This window comes from Panicum virgatum, chromosome 1K (assembly GCF_016808335.1).
Source record: "Panicum virgatum strain AP13 chromosome 1K, P.virgatum_v5, whole genome shotgun sequence".
Taxonomy (NCBI): domain Eukaryota; kingdom Viridiplantae; phylum Streptophyta; class Magnoliopsida; order Poales; family Poaceae; genus Panicum; species Panicum virgatum.
This window is the reverse complement of record NC_053136.1, coordinates 14,325,451-14,345,341: the sequence shown is the minus strand read 5'-3', so window position 1 is coordinate 14,345,341 and position 19,891 is coordinate 14,325,451.

The following is a 19,891-nucleotide window of genomic DNA, read 5'->3' as shown; positions in this document are numbered from 1 at the left end:
TCATCGTGTGCAAATATAAGAACCTAGTCTACCAAAATTGAGGTTGACAATAAGCTAAATTACGCAGACAAATTTGCCACGCACCCCTGCCCTCAACCTAAATATACATCATGAGCGAAATTGAATGTGAAGATTTATGGAACTGCACATGCATCTCATAGAAGGGTTACTACCTGCAAAACGGATGAGCTTCTTCCATGGCCTACAAATCTACAATATAACGAGGATAAAAAGCACCAAATCAGTTAGTATGCAGCACATAATAAAAAGAATAAACCAAGAAAAAAATTAGTTGGATGAGGTGAATAACTAGCTTGTGTATCCTGACAGAAGAAAACTTGACAATATCCCTGCTCCTCTTGATCTTTACAGAATCAGCAATCTTCTCCCTCGCGGTGAGAAGGTTCTTGGTCTCGTGGATCTACTTCAGCTGCAGTCAGATTTGTTTCACAAACCATTGGATAAAGCATAGACATAAGATGACAATGCACTACTAACTGGATAGCAAAAGACTTATTGCAACTAGAAACCACATACTCCCGCATACATGTTGTTATTTCAATGGTGGCTTACTTATTGCCTAAATAAATGCACTGAATTGCCTTTATTATTAACACATTATTGCCTAGATAAATGCATTGAGTTGCGTATATAAAATTAGGCGAATCATATTATGCAATGTTTATGCGTAAACTTTTCTAAATTGTTTCATGTAAACATTTTAATTGCTAGTTGAATAGTATTTAAATGCCAATTAAAATTTATTAAAATGCTAATGATGAACATGCATGCAACCAGTTTCAGAACTACAAGATAACAATTGTCTTCCACGCAGAAATGCAAAAGGTCAATGATCATGTAGAAAAAAAACTAACATGCATGCGGAAAAATAGACTCAGTAAACGGAGATGGATGAGTGCAAGTTGGTTTAGCATAAGTTGCATACATGAAATCAAAAAAATTATCAGTAGGAACACATGAAAATGCTAGAATCAGAATGCAAAAATGCTAAAGTAAACTGAATAAATTGCTTGATGATTCAGTGAAAGTTGCCAACAGAATGAATCTGGTACTGCCTACCAACCTATTTTTCTTCCTTAGACATATGTTGGTTGAGACATGTATCTATTGCTCCCGTACAAGATCCAAACTCCCTACGATCAAGGCTAGGTGAATATTTCAGTACTGCGAAACATAGAAAAAAATATTATTGAGTATCCTAGTGGTAGTCTACACAGTATTGATTCCATTATGATAGTTGCAAAATATTGTTTACATTATATATGGCTTGCTATGCAGTAGTAATATTATTGAGCATTCCAATGGTACTAGTAGTGCATGACTGAATGAGGACATTTAAAATGCTTACCGAGATATAGCTTAAACGCCTATTCAATATTATTGAAATGCTTATACTGATTTGATATTTGGAATTGAAGCATACACATAGAAACTGAATTTGTTGGCATCCCAGTGTTGGCCATCCTGGAGCAAGTGGAATTACATAAGCGGGGACTTACACCACTACCCTCACTATTCTTAGCATGAGCCTCATCCTCTAGCACCAAAAAACATGAATTGGCTGCATCATCAGATTGCATGAGCCCCTCTCTAGCACCAAGCATTAAGCATGACGCAAATTAGTAGTCAGTAGAACAAAATGACATCACAATTTGCTTGTTGATTTAGAAAAGAGTAGTCTAAAAAATAGAAAATCATCAAAATACAGAAAAATGGCAAACCACATTTTTGCCTGATGCAAAGTACAAAATTGCTAAGATAGAACTGGTGCCACATGTATTATTGCTAATTGAGAAACTATATTATTGCCTACTAAAGTATATCTGTTTGCCTAATTTAGTAGCATATTATTGTGTAATGAATTACATCATTTTGCCTAATTTCCAACTATGATATGAAATCAACGTTCTATCAACGAGAGAAACAACGGAACAAAACTAACAGAACACACACAAGAAATATCTCATGGTGATGCTATAGAATTACTGAAAATGATCAAAAGGCAGTGATAAAGGTAAAGAACAATATCAATCAAAAAAAATATTTTGGAGGAAAAGGACTAAAAATAACAAGTTCATAATGTTGCCTGGTAATTTTGAGTAAAGGCTTAAGGGAAAACAGAACTGTTATGTTAGAGTAAATTGTGATTATTTGGTTGGATATCCTTCAGGCTTGGGCATCCAAAATAGATAATCCAAAGTTATGATACCGAAATGTGATATGTTCTACTGTAATTAACAACATTAGAAGCAAATCGTAGTTAGGAACCTGTCAATTCCAAACTGCTAGACAACTAATTGTGTCTTATGTGTGGTTGGGCCCAGGCAGGCCAAGGTGCCCACGCCAGATGGTCTTAGCCGGCTGGTAGTCTTAGATTGATTAGAGATAGGCAAGAGTATTCAAAATCAAAATCTACCTGAAACACCTTTTTTTATTGTCTCAAAATATACACCTTGCTTCTCTGATCCACCAGTAAACAGCACACCATTCACCATACTCAGTTTCTGCACGACGAAAAACTAGGAATGAGTAATATGTAAAACTAAAAGGCAGGGCCACCAAAAAATTACTTGCAAAGCCAATAGCCATTTTAATGCGAAGGCATGATTGAAAAATACAGCAAGATTCTCAGCAGCTAATGTCAAATTCCGCATAACGTGGACCCACGACTGCCCCCAAATCTCCTCACCAGCCTAATCAACCAAGGAGAATATGCCCACGATTGCCCCCAAATCCCTCCTCTCCACGCAGGAAGCAGGTCAGGGGGATCCAACATTCCCTGGCAGCTCGAGGGAACAGAAATTCAAGCAACCAGCGGTACATTCGGTCGGGGCCTTGAGGAGCTGCTGATTCCGCGACGAATCGAGCAGTAGAATCAAGGAATCGGGCGCTAATTGAAGGATCTAGGGTTGAAGGGGGGAGGAGCGAAGTGAGGAGCCCACCTGATATGGCATGCTCGCGAGTTCCTCTCCGTGCACGCCAATGGAGGGGCGGCGCGGGAGGGGAGGGGAGGGGAGGGCCGGCAACCCCACGCCGAGCCGCTTGGCCTTGCTCCGTGCAGCCCGCCCCATGCCACTCCACTGCGCCTGCTTCCGCGCCGTGCCGCATGAGCCTAGCTGCTCCGCCCGAGGGGTGGCCGTGGAGGAGGACGAGGCAGCGGTGAGGATGGGGAGGGGAATCGGCAGCGGGAGAGAGGGAGGGGGAGAGGAGTGGTTGGGAGAATGAGATGAAGACGAGCAGCAGTGGAGAGACAAACCTGGGCGTCGGTGGGATCCACTCACGAGCGCGCGTGGCGCGGAAGCCGCGTGGGTGCCGTGCGTGAGCACTTCCTTACGGCCGGCCGTTGTTAAGTCATTACCTTACTAATAAACCATTACTAATAAAAATAAACTCAACAAAATAAGATTTTAGTATATATCTAGATTTTTTTGCGGGTAGTATATATCTAGAATAAAGTATATGAATTTGGAAAACAATATTTGTCTAAATGAAACAAACTATATGACTTGCGGAACCAGATATTTGTGGACGTAGACCAATCCAAATAACACTATAAATACTTATTAATAATACTAAATCAAATATTACAATCCATATCAAATGTAAATTGCAATTTTATTTCTAAGATATAAAATATATATAATAATGAAACTTGGAAATAATAAAATAATAAGAATCTCTTCCTAAGTGCTAATATGATTTCTTCAAAAAAGTGCTAATGAATATGAATAAATTACAAGTATTACGATGATGACTGCAAGCAAAGAATTAGAAAAAAGGATAAATGAAAACAAAACCTTAGTTGATTGTTAATCTTACTTGGATCACAGAAATATATATATATATATGCACTTTGGAGGGGAAGTGAATAATTAAAAAACATAAGTATGGCACTAGCCAATAAGCCACTATTTTTTTTTGATTCAATAAACGGGCGCTTCTGGGGGCACCCACTCCAGATTCCGTGTTTTAGTCTTAAACCGCCCCACAGGCCCACATTTGTAGTCTTAAATGTGTTCCGAAACAAATTTTATTTTGTTTCGGAACAATTTTTATTTGTTGCACGAACAATAACAATTGTTCTAGCAAACAAGAAAAACAAAAACATAGTTATCCGGCCTTGTGTGATGATTTGACTGTCAGTCATACGTGTAACTCCTAATATTTGCGCAATTCAATTGGTCACGAAGAAACGGAAAGTTGATCAACCTGCCAGCAAGTGGACGGAATTAATTTATTGGTTAAGTTTGGGCTAAAGAATTTGTCAGTGTGCTACCGGAAAAGCAAAACTAGTCCAGAAATCGGCCCAGCACGAGCCCATGCGGATGGACTTTCGCTTAGACCCCCGGAGAAGCTGATGAAGACCCGGAGAAGCTGGACAGGATAGTGGAGTTTGCATCATTTGACTTCACAGTCCACGGTTGACATTAATGACGGTCTTTCTCATTTGTAGTTTTCTGCCAAGAGGTAGCAGCGGTATGTGTTCTGTGACGACAGGACACTCAGTGTAGAGTGTAGACCAGATGTGTGTAGACAGTTTGCCCTGTCGCCATCGTTTCATTAAATCAACAAGGGAGATGGGAGACCAAATGGCATTGTGTTCACTGTTCAGGGGCCAGCTAGCTCCTTTATCTAGAGGATTTAACACGGCAAAACCAGCTACCTGAAGTTTTTTCCATGGTTGAAATAAAATTCAAAATCACTCGTACTTTTCGTACCTCCTTTGCTTGCAAAAACAAGGTCTTATGCAGCTACATGCTGCAACTTATCTTGCCTCCTGGTACCTCTATCAGAATGGTTAAACATGTTACTTTGGAAATACCTTGCATCACAATTACATAAGGTATTCAGGGCATTACTTTCAATGTAGATTCCTGAGTGTAGAGACAATTAACCACTTTCCTTCTTTAGAAATAGAATACTACATCCGTCTCAAAATATAACAACCTTTTGACTTTTTAAAGTCAAACATTTCATCTTTGATCAATAATATCTCAAAAAATAATTACTTTTAAATAGAAAAATTATATTTTATAATATTTGGTTTCATTACGAATAAAATAATATCATTTTTATGATGTCAATATTTATATTTTTTTACCATCTACAGTCAAAAATAAAAAGGTTGGACTTTAAAAAGTCAATACGTTGTTAATTATACTAGAACATTCGGCGCGCGATGCGCGCCCTATCATTTGAACTATCAAAAATAAGTAAGTATAAGACAATAAAAAGCGACAATTAAACCATATGCATGATATAACATGGATTTAATACGAAACCAGCACATCCGATAGCAAGCAGATCATCTACATGTTAACATAGGTATCTATCCGGTATTTGAACCATAAATATTACAACACATCCAAGCACCAAGCTATCCTAACCATCAGGTGTGTCAGTGTGTCATTCCAATCATCAACATCACACGGTACATCCGATCACCATGGTTACATTCGAGCATAAATCTAACCTATCATCAGGTGTTTGTTCAGCATTTGGAGCATCAATATTACATCACATCCGAGCATCATAAATCTACATGTAAGAGCAAGTATGCATAGCTACCAAACAATCTAGCTGGTAGTTTTGAATACTAACTAAAACCAAAAGCTAATATCCATGCTACACAGTTTGCAGATTGAGGTCAATGCAGACTCTAGGTCCCGTGCATTGGACTCCTTGCTGGAGACGAAGAGCACACAAAAGCCGACTGCAACTGGTAGACACAAAAGCAACATGAGCTTCACTGCTAATGCATCCTTGCTTGGACTGCAAAAGGATAATAATTTAATGTTTAGCATGTGTCGTCAAATGATCTGCTATTTATATGGTTTCTAAAAACAGGACATGAGGTTGCTAATTTAAAAAGATCAACAAAATAGTAACACACTGTGTCTTCTTAATGCATTTTGTTTAAGTTATCTCACCTCGACACTTTGATTAGCTGAGATTATGTGGTTATATGCCTTGTCAATCTCATTTTCCTTCTCATAAAAATGTCACATTATGCTCAGTTAACTAAACCATTATGCAGATTATGTTATGAGGTAATCATGTAGCTCAAATGATTTTACCCCTGAAATCCCTCCACTGTTCACATATCAGATGAGGTACTAAATACTAATAAGCTAGGCTGCATCACTTTCCCAATAAGCGAGGTAACAACTGGTGGAAGTAAAAAAAAAACAGAGGTTGCTAGTGGGGATACCTCTTCTTTGTAGTGCTTTTTCATGTCCTTATAGAGGAACCACCAGGTGCATCTGCAGCAGCAACCAAGGCCTTGTCCTGTGTCAAGATGTACCAAAATTAGAAAGCAAGGCTACTGAAGGGAATAAATAACATCATTCACATGCTACATTTCAGTCTACATAAGTGTGTGAATGCAATTTTGGTTTTCTTAAAGGATTATTGGGACTAAAAAGTATCTGACATAAATGCTAGATGCAGCTGCAATAACAGTAAAGAGTTAATTACCTGATCAAATTTAAAAGCACGCCATATAGCCTCACAAGAAGATAGAAATCTATCATCAATGTATTCCTTGATTTCGTCACATGGGGCTAACTGAGGTCCAGTAGATGCATTAGCTGTCCTTGCAGTAACCTCAAAGTAAATCTATGCCCTATCACTCCCCTTTGTAACATACTTAAACAGGTACTTGATCATGTTGGATTTATTACACCGTTCAACATTAATGTGTGCATTGTATTTTTGTAGAAGGTCCAAGTTATAAGGAACAACATTTTTGTTATCCAGCCTGCCACCATTCTTCAGAACATGCCTACCATCATTTCTGCGCCTGCAGATAGTAAAGCCAATGTCATCTACGATCGTCTCATCTTGGAGTGATTTAGGAAAGTTCTTTGAGCACTCGTTATCTTTGATGCATGGGCATTTTTTGTTGGCATCGCCACATGAACAGAGTATAATGACACTAAAAAAATCTGGTGATCCATGACAATTGAATTTCGTCACAGATCACTGAAAAACCGTCATAAAACAGTATCTATGACGACCTCAAATAACGTCATGTATTGAGCGTCACAGATCACAACTCGTGACATTCCTTAAATTTTCGTCATAGATTGCTTGATCCATGACGTTTTAAAACCGTCATGGAATGTCTCCGGGCCCCCTGAAGCTCAACCCAAGCCCGTTTTCTATGACGAAAATTAACGTCACGAACAGTATAATTTTCGTCACGGATTCTATTGCCATGTCACACATTGATGACATGGAGGATGACGTGGCTGCTGACATGGTGATGACGTAGATAGCAATGATGACGTGTAAATTAACGTGGCCGATGACATGGTTGCTGACATGGCGGGTGACATCAGCACCACGGCCCATTTGTGAATGAGCCCAATTCAGCCTGGTCCACAGACTTGGGCCAAATATTTCTCAGCCCACCATTAATTTCCAGCTAACCAAAATCAGCACTATATACAGCCCAAATAAAAATTCAGCCCACCAATTCATCCCATTTTTTCCACCCATTTATCGAAACAAAAATCCCAGCACAAAAATAATAGCATCACATGAATCACGTTTCCATTCAGCATCGCATTAAATCAACAGATCACATACAATTTTTTTCATCTAGTATCACTTGCCGTCCATTGTAGCATCAGAAACAAAAAAAAAAGATAGGTTTCAGCAGAATTACAAACACAAATTTGGTTCCTGCAAAAGCTTAGTTCCACCAAAAGCTAACATAGTAGCAAACGTCACCGAGATGATTAACCAAATTAAGTAACCAAACATGGCCAACAAACTTGCATTAGCAAATAACCTGCTGTTGGACTGCACTTGCTGACTAGCAGCAGTAGCTAGTTATGATAGTAGTTGTAGCAACAAGCTGCAGCATGGCAACAGTAGAGAGTAGTGGTAGTAGTAGTAGTAGGCTTTCATACCTCCTAAATGCTCTCTTTGACTGGTGATGTATAAAAAAAGGGCAGCTGCAGCTTTGGGGATTAAGCAGCTCCACTTCTCGTGTGCTTCTTTTCTCGTTCACCTTGTTCATCTTCCACCTGCAGCAACAAAGTGTGCGTGTGTGCTTGTGCTCACTGATCAGAGGATCAGTGCAGCTGAGGTAAAGGGTTAGGCTAACACAATAGAATGAATGTTTGCAAAAATTAAGAGGACATCAGCAGCACCCTGCAACAGATAAACTCATTTTAGTTATCATCAAAGTGAGCTAAGGATTTTGTGGGAAAAAATAGCTCTGTCAAAATGAAAGGGCGCAATTATTTCTGAATCAGATGCAGCGTTGCCTACGATTTTCCAGTGGATACTATGATCCAAAATCAAACATTAAAGAGCACAATTAATACACCCTTCCAGCAAACGGCAGGAGCAAGAGATTCAATACATAAAAAATAATCCGCCCAAACAAGCACGCATTGCATCAGATCGGCCAAGAAGAAAATGAATTTGCGTATTCATACAGCTCGTCTACTTGAGCAGTTGGAGGGACCGCGAGAAGCTACACCCACCCGCGCTTATGCAGCCATGCCCTCGCTGGAATTGAACCCTGGCAAGAAAGAGAAAGGGTTGAAGGAGGGGCGCACCTGAACTAGATTCACAGCCGCCATGTCGTTCGTCACCGTCGTCGCCGTCCGCGGAGGGGCTACTCGCGCTGGCGGACGAGGCCGAGCGCCACCGGGACTTGGCGGCCGCAGCCGCCTGCCTCGAGTGCACTCTGTGCCCGCCCTACGCCGCCGCGCTCCTCCCGTTCGCTGAGGCCTGCGCATGGCTTCACCTCGCCATGCTCCTCCACGCGCCCCGGGGAGAGAGAGAGAGGCTGCGGACGAGCAGTGGCTCCGGCGGTGGAGGAGGACGCCGGCTCACGCACGGGCGCCGGCGCGAGGAGGCCAGGGATGAGCGGCGGCTCCAGCGGTGGTGGAGGAGGAACCACCGGGGGATCTGAGGAGGAGGCGCGGCGGATCTGAGGGAAGGGAAGAGAGGGAGGGGGTTTCGGTCGGAGGAGAACGGGGAGGAGTGGAGAGCTAGGGTTTTCGACGGCGACTCGCCTTTTATACTGTTTGAGAGTGATTCTAACCATTGGATTGCCAATGAATGGTCAGGAATAACTGGGCCGGGTAGGCCGAGCCAAAAACAACCCATATCTATCTCAGTTTAATGTTTTCTTTTTCTTTTTCCATTTAACACACTCTTGTGAAGTAACTTGCAAAAAAATATCTTGAATATCAGTACACTTTTTAAATGTATTAGACAGCATATGTTTTGTCATGTGGAAGTTTCAAGAATTTTTAAATAGATTTAGTATTTTCTATCATTTAAATGAATTTCTACAAGTTTATCGAAAGTAATTCCAAGCTGAACTATAATGTAGTATAATGAATGGAAAAATGATATTCATGTTATTGAGCCCAATTTGAGGCATTGTTGAAGAATTGAAAGGAAAATTCGAACATCTTGTTCACGAAACATGACAACGAACGTGCGCGCCGAATAGGTTTTAAATTCTATAAAAATCAAACGAAGTCTGAAAATTATGAGAATTGTCAGGATATCATGATATCATACATGGAGACTGTGATAAAAAATTGAGCAGGTTTTGTAAAAGTTATCACGTACGTTGCTTACAAAACTAAGCATCTCCGAAGAAGTTCCATAGACATGAGGAAGATTCGATAAGATTTTGAGTCACAGTGATGATCGAATTAGGTTTTCACTTCAAAACTTTTTGTATAGGCAATATACATGATGGATTGTCTCAGGTAAAATTTTGGTTATTTTTTGAATCCGTTTGATAATTTTAATTTTTTTTGCAACTACTGTATACTCCTAAACACGGATACAAATAAAATGAACTCAATATGGGGACACAAATCCACGAGAGGCGCAGCGGTTCAGCTTCCTCCTCTCTAACGCGGGGGCGCGGGTTCGACTACCCGATGCGTTTCATTTTTTTAATTTAATTCAACCATCAATAGCAGCTGGTGACAGAAAGGTTATCTAAAAGAAAATTCAACAACTGATGCAAATGGTTAAATGGTCTGGTGGTAGAGCAGTCTCGTGTTCAGGGATGCCACCTGGGTTCGAAGCCCCTTCTTCTTCCCATTTTTTTTTATCTAATTCAACCATTCTGGATAATAGGTTTACCTAAAATAAAATGCTACACTTTGATACAAACCAACTGATGGTATGTTGGTGAAAGCAGACTCCCTAGCAGCGCTGCGGTCCTAGTTCGAAACTTCGAATCCCCCCGCAACTTCTTTTTTTGTTACAAATTTCGTGTACACATGTTGTGGCAGTTTTTATCTAATATAAAATGCTTAACTTGATGCAAACAAAGTGATGGCGCGGTGGTAGAGCAGGCCAAAGTTCAGCCCTGTCACCAAGGTTCGAATGCCCTTGGAGGCCTAATTTTTTACCTTTTTTCTTTCTATTTTTTTAAAAACATTTGTGTCCTACATGACAGGTGGGTCCATGTTGACGCCACGCAAACAAAATGATTTTCTGCATGTTTATAGAAAATAATTACAATTTGAACTACTTCTATTTCAAATACTATTTAGAAAATTCCTAAAAATAAATTTTAAGTATGGTTGTTCAATTATAGCTCATATCATAAAAATAGATGAAAATTTGAAATGTTTGTTAGGGATAGTTCAAATTTCTACTCAAAACCTATTATAAAATAATAATAATAATACTCAAAACCTTTTTATGACATTAATGTTAAAACGTCATGTTTTGTGGGCTCAGTTATGACGAATTCAATAAAACGTCATATTTTGTGGGCTCAATTATGACGAATTCAATAAAACGTCATAAAGTTCTGGGTCTAGGGTCCATACCTTCAAATTCGTCATAGATTGTGTGCAATTGTGACGCTCCATTAAAATGTCATAAAATTTTCGTCATAGATCACCACATTTCTTGTAGTATGAACTCATCAACCAAAGAATAACCTAGTGGGTCAATGTTTATGTCGGGGATTTCTGCACAGATAAAGACATCAATGGTAGAAGAACTAAACTCTGAGCGCGCATCAGCCAGCCAGACAAGGCAGTGGATATGGGGCAGGCCACACTTTTGGAACTCTACAGTGTATAGAACTGCGTATAGAAGAACATAACTTAAACACACCATCAACAAAGGGCGAGGAGCAACATGGGATCTTAGCTTATATACTATATCTCACCTGTAGCCGCTGCACCAAACACCCTACCCTCCTTGATGTCATCTATGAGTTCATCGACTTTCATATGGAACACTCGCACAATCAAATCAGACTGATCACAAGGCTGCTGGCCTAGCTCATATAGCAAAGCATCGGCAATCTCTCTCCACTTAGTGTTGCATGTAAATGTCACAAAAAGATCAGGATGGCCATATACTTTGCATATGGCCATTGCAATCTCTCGAACCCAAGAATATTGCTTGTCAAACACAGGAAGATTGCTGCAGGCACAAGAAAAATCACAAGCTATTAGACACACTGAATAGCCAACTATTTCGATCCAATATACACAGAGGTGGCAGACCAGCCGGTTGTATAGATAAATGCCAGTCCATTGTGTGTGGAAATAGTCTTATTTTGGAAAAGTCAGAATAGCTTAAACACAGAAATGGGTAACCAATAAACGCAACTCTATGATGAGATCAATGTTGGGTTCACTACCACGTTAAGGAATCCTAATTGGTTTGACAACTAAGAACTATAAAAGCGAGAGGTTCGGCAATGTGCTGACAGTTTTCATTTGGTTCATGAATGATCGGCCTACTCACTGTTCAAGCAAAGTATTTTCCACAAGCAAGCATGCTGCTAGAACCCTCATACAGGAAGAAAGAAGCCTCATACTTACAAATGCACAACCTCTGAACATGTCAAAGCCTATAGCCATGAACCCTGAATATCTCAATGCAAAGCTACAAATCTGTTCTATAGCAAGCATATAACAAGTCTTTAAAAGACACCACCACAAGAGCATTATACAGGGTTAAATACACACCAGAGACAATACAATAAACAATCAAGCCATAGTGGGGAACACATGAAAGAAACCACACCAAATCAATTGTTCAAAGATTGTCACAATAGAAGCTGCACATAAGACCACTTGCACAACCTCTGCAGAGGTGATCCTCAGACAAGCTTTTCCAAACGAAAGATCCACCAAGAACCACATATAAATAAAAGCACAACACAAAGCAGCAAGACATCATAGCTCTCTACCTAGCAGTACACACACATCAGCTCCACAAAAACACCTAGCTCAACCCTCTAGGACCTCAAAGACTATGCGGTATGCAGGCTTCATGTGGCAGAACCACCTGAATTATCCCGGCTCAAGTATGCAGGCCATCACCATAAAGGCAACACCAGCTCAAACGCACTTCAAACGGAACAATTCTTGGTCTGTCGGGTAACGTCCCGATACAACCACCGGTTCTCGGATCGAACAAGCATACCCCGCACGAAGGCGAGTCCAGAGATATTACAACCACAATTTTACAACACCGGCACAGTAATGATTACAAACCAGATCAAACCATTATTACAAAACCAACTTTAGTAAAACAGTTATACAAGCCATAAGTATAAGTTCAGAGTTTAAACAGCGGAAGAGAAAACGACGGCTACAACACGTCGCAAAGGTATACCAAGCTAGCCCAAGCAAGGTATCACTCGTCAGGGTCATTGCCGGCCGAAGACGTATCCCACTCTACGGACCAGCCAGGAAGCAAAGAGCAGGGATAGGTCAAGCTAGCGATCTGATCCTCAAAACTCATACCTGAAAAAGGGTTTCAACAGCAAGGCTGAGTATTCTAATACTCAGCAAGACTTAACCGTCAATGGGTATGCGTAGCCCACTTTAGCTAGACTATGCAAGGTTCTGTGAGGCACTGGTTTTCCTTTTGCTGAAAAGCAATAAAGAGTAGGTCCTTACTTTCAAGTTTTAGCTTCCAAGATTCTAGTTGATTAGCCATTCTATGTAAGCACGACTATCCAATCATGGTAGATCTTTAAGCAAACATCAAAATTGAATATCATAATGTTGCTCTTATTACTCTGTGTGGCAAAGAGATCAAGCAGTCCCAAACTGTGGGAAGCAGACGATTCGAATCGAATTTGTTAACCTGGCCAGGCAGACCAAACACACACGTTTGGAACACCGTCGGGTCGTTCCCAAACAACCGTTTGCCTTTCTTTCCGGCTTGTGGATAGGAACACTCTCCCCGACTACAGGGCTCCAAGGTCCAACCTTGTCCCTCGAAGTCGCAGTGTTGATCAACAATAACATTTAAAAACCTATCTCTAGGAGAGAGTGTCAGTATATCCACTCCCCGGTCCAATCGGTTACTAGGCTTACCGCATACCATATTTACGGCATGTGGCTAGTACGTTCAAAAACTTAACCAGCACTACCACACACCGCGACCTTAGCAAGTTCATCAACACAGACGGGGTCTCGTACAAGGTCATGATATCGAACACAACCCCATCCGTCGTCCTTATATTGATAACAGAAAGTAAACAAGCAATTCCTAGAGAGCTCGCGAGTGACAGGCAATCACTCGACTTTTACCAGTCCTATAAGCTTAGCAATTATTCGAACTCAGGTCTAGTGTTTAGTACATAGGTTCCTAGGATCATGCATCTATGGTTTCAATTCAAATCCTAAGAACTGTAAATGCACAAGTAAATAATAACAGTAAATTGTATTAATTTGAAATATAGGTTATGTCCGGGGCTTGCCTTCTCGGTAGTCACTAACTATTTCAGCCCTGGGCTCTTCCGAACTTTGGTCCGGGGCTTCAGTTAGTACGGCAGTGTTCACTTGAGCTTCGAGATCACCTCCTTCAGAATCCGGGATCAGCTCGTACGTCCCGTCCGACAAAGCAGTCGTATCTATATGTAATGCAAGAACAGTATTATAAACACACTCACGATATGGTGAAGCTAAGCAAACAAAATTAGTACACACATGGGCAATCGTTTATAGAGTAGTAACTCAACATTTCTAACTATACAAGGCATCATGATCAACAGCACAAGAAAGCTATACTAACTTCCTAAACAAGTGTGAGTAGTTTCCTATAGCAATTAAATCATGGTTTGTTAATAAATCAACAAATCAGAGAACAGATAGTAATAAATTTAGCAAAACTTACACTAAATAGAATATGAACAGAGTAAGCTATCCTGTAAATTCCATACCAAAACATGTAGCCATTTATTCATAACAATTCATTCATTCAGACAACACCTAGAACAAGATTGAATTATACAGGTTAAACCAAAGCAAAACAGAAGCTCAAAATTTAACAGTAGGTCTACACAGGGATGAATTAGCTACTGTGAATTTTTAATGATTTTATCTACAGAGAATTAATTATCAAAAAATAAACAAAAAAGATATCAGCTTAATAAGATTCATTTTTAGCTCCTGTTATAATCATGAACTGGAGCTCAAACTTCAAGTACAAGCTAAACTATTCCAAAATAACACTAATAAATATTTTATGATTTATCATCAACATAAACTATTTATCATAATTAAAGTCTACTAAACAAGCATTAAATCAAAGAAATAGCTACATATGAGAACTGACCACGACATTTTTATAGCAACACTAGTGTCACATGAATAAACCACCATAAAAATTTCACTGCAATACATGGCTTCAACCAATAGTTAAGAAAAAGATAATACAACTAGTATTTATGCACCTAGTAACATAAATCTAATTTTCCAGCAAAAAGTTTCAACTAACACCCAGCATATTATGATTCTACTGCAAAGAGCTACTCTCAAGGATTCTAGAACAACTGGATTTGCTATTTTACGAATTTTCTACAAATTTCTATTGAATTTCAAAGTTTACAGCAAAAATTACAAAGGAGCCCTTGCTGCTACTATTCATCTGAGTCACAGGCTATTCAAATAACCCCCCGGGTTTTCGTTTCTTCTCAACCCGAGGTCCTTGGCCGGGTCAGAGGGGGGGCGGTGGATCACCGGCCAAATCCCGGCGAGGGGGTCACCGGCGGCGAGGGGAAAGAGGAGTGGGAGCTTCACCGGGTCAAAGCGCACCTCTGGGTGGTCTTGGGGTGCGGGGAGGGGCTCGGAGGCGGCGGCTCGACGGAGCAGGGCGGCAGCGGCTCGACGGAGCAGGGCGGCGGCGGCGGAGGTGGTTAGAATGCTCCGGTGAGGATTTGGCGAGGAGAGGTGGTCGGGGAGCTGCGCGGGCTCACGGCGGAGCTCGCTAGGGGGTCGGAGCGGGCGGAGGAGTTGCGGTGAGGCGGCTCCGCGGCGGCGTCAAGCTTGCCGGGGTTGCGGGTGGAGCGGCGGCGGTGTTCTGGGGCGTCGGAGTGGAGAGCAAGCGAAAGGGCAGGCGGAATGGAAAGCTCGGGTATTTGTGGTGCTCGTGCGCGCGACAGAGGGGGGTCTGGGGCTCTGCCTTGGGCTAGCCACGGCGGCGGCGAGGTGGCGTCTGCGCGGGCGGTTCTGGGCGGCGTGGCGAAGGGAGGGGGCACCAGCGCGCAGCAACGGGCGGTGGAGAGGGTTGGGAGCGACGCGTGGGTGCCAGCGCGAAGCAGGAGGTGGCCGGCTGGCCCTCCACGGTGCCGGCGACGGCACTGCACAGCTGCGGCAAGAAACAGAGCAGAGGAGCAGGCTGGAGGAAGGGGAAAAGGACCTAAACGCAATTTTTAAAATTTCAGGGACCTAATTGTAAAATGGAGATAACTTTTAAAATAGGGCTCAAATGAAAAAGTGCCCAACATGAAAGTTGTTCAACTTTTCAAGATCTACAACTTTGATGTTGTGCAAAAATTTATTTGATCAAAGATTCAGGAGCTATTTTTGAAAACATAGGAGGGATTTTGAATTCCAAGAAATTTTGTCTTTTTCAAGGTAAATTCACTTTAAACTGAGGCTGAATTGAAAATTTTCCTGCCATGCAATGATTACACTACCTTTTGCAAAAACACCCTCCACAAAAGCTATAATTTCACAACCTATTCAATATAACTATAGAAAGGACCTTGCATAAAATCATAATTACACATATAACCTTTATATTTACAAAAAGATCCTTTTTCAAGCAATTCAAGCACATGATGCATAAAATAGATACACAACTACTGTGCAGACACCTAGGGTGTCACACTTCACGTCGGCAGGGAACAACAACACAAATGAAATCATCTAAACAAAGACAGAAGTTTAAATGGACAGCGAGTGTACCTTGAAGATCTGCAGCGCAGGCCAACCGAATGCGAACGCAGCTTCCTAACAGCAGAGAATCGAAGGGATGGCGCAGCAACCCAAAAAAAAAGTGGCGGCATTAGTGAAATCGTGCAAAAACCAAGGCAAGGCACGGCAGTAGAAAGCAAGAGGAGGCAGTGGAGGAGAACCAACCTCTCCCAGCAACTCGTGCTCGAAACCCTAGGTGACATGGGCCATCGCCGCTACAGTTCCTGCAGAGCATCAGGATTAACACAGATATCAGGCTAGGATCTAGCAATGCGCAAGCAAGGGAAAGATCGGCGATGGCAAGAGGTGCATGGGCTCACAGATCCTCCGATTGCGGAGCAGAGGGAAAAGAGCGCCCGGAGGGAGGAAGAACACGAAGAGAGAAGCAGGAGGGAGAAGAAACAGGGAAGAGGAGAGGGAAGGGGAGCGACTCTTATCTCGGCGGGACAGTGGCCAGGCCTCGAGCTCCGGGAGTAGCCCGACGTGACGGGGCAGTCTCGGCCACCGGCTATGACGGGACGTCGCGGGCGCAGCGGAGGACAGGGCGGACAGGCGCCGCCTGCGCACTGTTCTAGCGGGGGGGGCACTGTTCCGGCGTGGGGAGGCGAGGGGATCCAAGCGCGAGCAGCCGGAAAGGTCCCGCCTCCCCAGCTGCCATCCTCAACACCCGGCAAGCCCACGCAGCCGCGGTCACCGGCACCTGGGCTCTACGCGAGCTCGCTCCACCAGACAGCGGCGGTGGCCGCTCCCGCCTGCGTGCACGCGGCCAGGCCGCAGGAGCGCGGACGCGCGCTGCGTCCCGAGGCCGCGCTGTGACGTGCACATCAAGCCCGCCCACTTGTGCACCGCGCAGCGCACTGCGGGGCCGCACAACAGCCACACATAGCCGCGGCAGCCGCCAGCTGGGCTCCATGGGAGGGCGGCCCACCAAACAGCGAGCACAGGCCGCTCTCGGCCGCGTGCGTAGGGGACGCGACGAGCACGCGTTCAGTGCGTGGACCCCCATGGCGCCGCAGCTGCGTACCCGACCGCCACTCCCTTCCCCGCCACAGACAGCCGGGCATCCCCACCGACCAGAGTCTAGATGAGGCCACGCCGGGCGCGCCGCTCGCTCCCACTGCGTCGCTCCCACACCTGCTCCACACCAGCCGCATCAAGCTGCTGCCGCCGCCAGCCGGGCTCCACCGGACGCAAGGTCCACCGGGCAGTGAGCGCAGGCGTTCGACGGCCGCTCGCGTAAGCGCCCGCAGCCACCGCGTGGAGCACGCGCTCCCTCCCGCGCCGCGGCAGGCGCGATGCGCAGCGTGGCGACACGCATCCCTGCTATAGGCGCCCGCTGCCACCGTGCGGAGTGCGCGCTCCCTCCCGCGCCGCGCCAGGCGCGATGCGCGGTGTGGCGACACGCGTCCCTGCTGTACCCATGAAGCGCGGTGGTGCGAGCAGTAGGCAACAGGTGTTAACAATTTTGATTTTGGGACGGAAGTAGTACTATTTTACCCTAGACGTATGAAAGATGAACACCAATGTTGTTGATTCCATTTCAAGCGATGCCAATAAGGTAACGAATCAGAGGGTTTTGGCAGCAACCCGCTTAGGAGGAAGACACTAAGGTGTAGAATGAACCAAGAAGATGAAAGTAGAGGTGAGGCGGCGAGGTGGAAGAGATGTCACTAGCCCGCATACAGCGAAGGAATGCAGTAGGTAATACCACTACTACAGAAAGGGTCTGTTGTCCCGGTTAAAAACTAGCTTTAGTCCCGGTTTTCCAACCGGGACTACGCTGCCGAGACAAAAGACTCCAATCTTTTATCTCGGGTGGTTCAACCGGGAATAAAAGCAACTTTACATCCCGGTTGGGATTCTCAACCGGGACCAAAGATGGAGAGAGAAAACAAAAAAAACATTCCTGCTCTTCCCACCGCAGCTCCGGGTCTCCGCCTCGACCCCTCTTCCAGCTCCAACTATCACAAAGATGCTTCGACTCCCTCACCAATCACTCCTAGAATAAACTTTAGACTGCAGCTACAAACATGCTCAATATGCTCATCCATCACACAAGTAAGAAAAGCACAAATCTAATTCACTATACATGAGATTGATTTCATTCACAACACATAAGATTGATTTGATTATCATCACACAAAAATTCACCAGCACAATCACAAACACAAATGGAAAACAGATGCAAACAAACCACGCGTCCGTCTTCATCCATCCTTGCCCTCGCCGGCGCGAGCATCCCCGTTGCCCCTGCTCTTGGCCTCGGCTCGCTGGCCCCCGCTCATGCCGAGATGCATGGCGGTGGCGGCTCGCCAGCCCACGGCGGCGGGCGCCCCGGCCTCTAAGCCGCCTGGCCGCGCGCGCGGCGCCGGCGGCTGCTCGCGGCTCCCCCGGCGGGCGTCGCCGACCCTGCTCGTGGCTCACCCCGGCAGGCGTCGCCGCCCCCTGCTCGCGGCTCACCCCGGCGGGGGTCACCGGTCCGCGCCCGCGCCTGCGCCAGGCGGTGCGGCTGCGTCGGGTCGCCGGCCCGAGCCTGCGCCTGAGGTGGCTCACCGGCCTCCACCCTCACCTGAGAGGAAGGGAGGAAGTAGGAGGAGGGAGGGAGGAGGAAGAGGTGGCTGGGAGATGTCGAGGGAGACAGGAAGAAGAAGATAAGGGTGAGAGAGAGAGAGAGGTCAGTAGTTAAATAAAAATGAGAACGAGAGAGATGTCCGAGCCCGCACCTTTTTGTCCCGGTCAAGATTTTCAACCGGGACTAAAGAGTACCTCCGGTTGGTGGTTCCACCCCAGACTAAAGGCTACTACTACTACGGAAAGGGTCTTTGGTCCAACACATTAGTCCCGGCTATTATTGGACCCGGGACCAATGAAGCTTTTAGTTCCGGTTAAGCTTCATTGGTCCCGGGTCCAATAATAGCCGGGACTAACTCTTTAGTCCCGGTTGGAACCTCTAACCGGTATAAAAAAAATTCTCTCCAGTAGCTCTGGATTTTAGAACCGGGACTAAAAGCTTAATTGGTCCCAGGTCCAATAATAGCCGGGACTAATGTGTTGGACCAAAGACCCTTTCTGTAGTAGTACTAGGGTTAGCCGATCCCTACGACGATCCCTACAAATTCAGAAAACTCCAATGGACAATTACTGTAGATAGTTGTCATTTGTTCTTAATGACCTCATCATATTTTACGCAAGATCTCGGTGGTCTTCTAGCCTGGCTTTACCCTTGATGCTAGGGTGCATGGGGCGAAAAGGTTTGCGCTAAGAGGTTGAGGCGACTCGATCACGAACAAAGATAATAATACTGAGGGTGAGTCTCCACAGTAGTTTCCTAGAAATTTGTTTTTGATGTAACATGTAGACTTCTCCTCTTGTCCTTGTCAACTACTCAGCTAGGGAAAACAGTTGACTTGACCAATGACCCAGTCGATGGGTGCCTCATTTGTCCAGCCGGAGATAACACGGTAAGACCAGCTAAAAGCTACCTCATTTGTTCATGAGTACCTCATTTGTTCATGAGCATCGAAGTCTCTAAGTCCAGACGAAACACTGCTCCAAGCTTCTCCAGTTCACAATGGCCAAGTTAAACATTCTCCTCCTGGCGCTACTCCTCATGCTCTTCTTCCTCACAACCA